Here is a 2,557-nt window from a genome sequence, read left to right as displayed (position 1 = left end):
GCCGCCCCCCCGGCCTCCCGCCGCCCGCAGCACCGCCACGTTGCAGCCGGCCGAGAGCACGAAGAGCACGAAGGTGGCTGCCACGCGGGCCTGGGCCGCGGGCGAGAAGGTGGGGAGCAGCAGCGGCTCCTCGGCACCCTCGGAACGGGGGCTCCAGGCACAGCCCTGCTTGGGGTGGGACGTGCTGCTGGAGGGCTCCGTGCTGACGTTCCCCGCCTCAGGGCCTGGGTCCAGCCAGCCCCCTCCTGCTGCGATAGGCAGATGGGCAGCGTGGCCCGTGCAAGGCTGGGGGTGCTCGGGGGATGGGGTGAACTACTGACCCACCAGAAGCCCACCTCAGCTCACGACATTCCCATCTGCACCCCCGACACCCCAGAGAACTGTGGGATTCCGGCATCGCAGGTAAGAACAGGGAAGTGGTCTCAGCCTCCCCTAGCCCCCTGCCTACCCCAGGCCATTGCTGCCGCCCTGTCCACCCCACTCCAGAACATCCCTCATGGTCCTCCTACTCAGGGACAAAGGCGCTCCCCGGCGCAGGAGCCCTTTGGTGCAGCACCCCATGCTCCCTGCACCCATCTCCCTGCACACCTCACCTGCAGCCGCAGCATCCTGCTCCGTTCCCCCGCCGAGCCGGGCCATGTCAGGGCTGCTCAAACACCGCCCACTCGCTGCTCCCAGTGCTCCCACATTGGCACCAGCTACAGCCAGCCGGGACACAGGCAGCAGGGCCGGCACTGCAGCACTCTGCTGCCTGCAGCCACCTCCGCTCCCGCCCAGCAACCCGCCAGCTGCTGCCCATGGGATGCCCTTGGCGGCTCAGGTTGCTCCTTGACGTAGCCAACCTGCGTGGAACGGCTCCGTCCTTTACCCCGCATCACCCACGCACAGATGAGCGTGAACAGCCTCGTGCACACAGACACACGTGCACAAACGTGCACAGTGTGTTACCAGCCCAACATGCCTGCACCGAGGCGCTGCGGGATGCCCGGAGCTGGGGTTGCTACTGCAGAGCCGTGTGTGGGGGGCACAGTGCTCGTTGCTTTGGGGTGTATCGTTTGTGGGGACCCGGAGATCCACAGGTCCCAGCTCCCTGCTGCTCCGTAGGACCAGGGCTGCAGGCTGGGGGAGGGGAACGCGGCTCTTTTGCATCTCAAAGGCTGCGTCTCCCAGGCGGAGGGCATTACCGTAATTAGCAAGTCACCTCAGTCATTTCACAGATAAGTGGGGCTCATTAGCCCTGCAGACCTCCTGCCCCAGGGACCCCGGTGCGCGTTAGCATCTGCCCGCCAGTCCCGGGATGGGGCTCCGCACCGCTCGACGCCCCGACCCGCGGGGATCCCCTGCAGCCACGTACCCGCCCTCCACCCGGGACCCGCCGGGTCTCCAGCTCGGCGGGGTGCAGCCCCCAGGTGACCCTGCGACGTGGGGCCCTCCCAGGCTCCGGGCACGGCGTGCGGACATCGCTCAGCTGTCACTGAGCCGCACCTGGGCAGTGCTGGTGAGCTCCATTCCCAGAGCTGGAGGTGTCTGTCCTGATACCTCCCGGCAATTGCTTTCCCAGATGCTGTCCCCAGCTGCATGCTGCCGGCTCAGGGCCCCGCAGCGGTGCTGGGTCTGTGTCACAGCCCCTGCCCGTGCCCGGAGAAATGCCCTGGTGCGGTTTCCCCAGCACAGCTGTCCTCTCAGCCCCAGCATGACGACTGTGCATGTTGCACCCATCCCGCGCCCAGCAGTTGCTGCAGGAATGGCCACGTGGCGATAGTCAGAGTGGGCAAAAGGGTTTATTTATGTACAGTCACAGTATATTATGTACAGTCTCAGCCAGCATGGATCCGGGCTCCAAGCACCTTGCTTTCACCGCCCCAAAGCTGTCCAAGGGGGGACACATGTCTCCCTGGGTCCTGCAAGTCGTGGGCATCCGATGGTGCGTGGCTCAGTCCTGGGGCTGTGGTGGGAGCAGAGCCTCCAGCAGAGAGAGCAGATCTGCTGAGATGTCCTGTGGGGAAGAGAGAATCGGTGAGGAAAGCACCGAAGCCAGGGCAGGGATGCAGGGCAGGGCTGGGTGGGGGGCAGCAGCATTAGGAGGGCACCCACTCAGGAACCAGCAGGACTCTGTGCTAGCTGATAGGAGCCCAAATGATGCAAGGAAGGGTGGGAGCAGCTGAAGGATCCAAGCACCCCACATACACAAGTCATAAGGTAGAGGGGGGTCCTCTCCATTCCCAATCCCAGACCACATCGCTGTGACCCCAACACCACTTCCATACCACCACAGGAGCACTCTGAGCCCACCAGAGAGATTGTGCCCAGCCCCACATCAGTATCCCAGCTCCACGGTCACACACATACCTGGGTGACCATCTCTGCATCCACAAAGTCTGGCAGCAGCAGCCCCGTGTCCAGGATGGGGTCACTCGGGGGGTCTGGAGAGGTTCCTGCCACTGCACAGTGAGGAGGGGATGGCCAGGAGGATACGTTGGAGGCGAGAGCCTCGTGCAGCTCTGGGAGGGTCCCCGCGGTTGGGCTGTAGGAAGGTGATGACCAGAGCCCCATCCCC

The 2,557-nt window shown here is 64.8% G+C and overlaps 1 long non-coding RNA gene across 1 annotated transcript; it reads left to right on the top strand.

Annotated features, from left to right (window-relative positions):
* Positions 1-7: 7 nt before the first annotated feature.
* LOC116217111 lies at positions 8-1,820 on the top strand. The gene is made up of 2 exons (XR_004161135.1): positions 8-402; positions 514-1,820. It is a non-coding gene; the product is annotated as an uncharacterized LOC116217111 (long non-coding RNA).
* The last annotated feature ends 737 nt before the right edge of the window (positions 1,821-2,557 follow it).

This window comes from Meleagris gallopavo, chromosome 12 (genome assembly GCF_000146605.3).
Source record: "Meleagris gallopavo isolate NT-WF06-2002-E0010 breed Aviagen turkey brand Nicholas breeding stock chromosome 12, Turkey_5.1, whole genome shotgun sequence".
NCBI classification, from domain to species: domain Eukaryota; kingdom Metazoa; phylum Chordata; class Aves; order Galliformes; family Phasianidae; genus Meleagris; species Meleagris gallopavo.
Note: the sequence above shows the minus strand (reverse complement) of the source record. Positions and strands in the feature narration are given on the sequence as shown.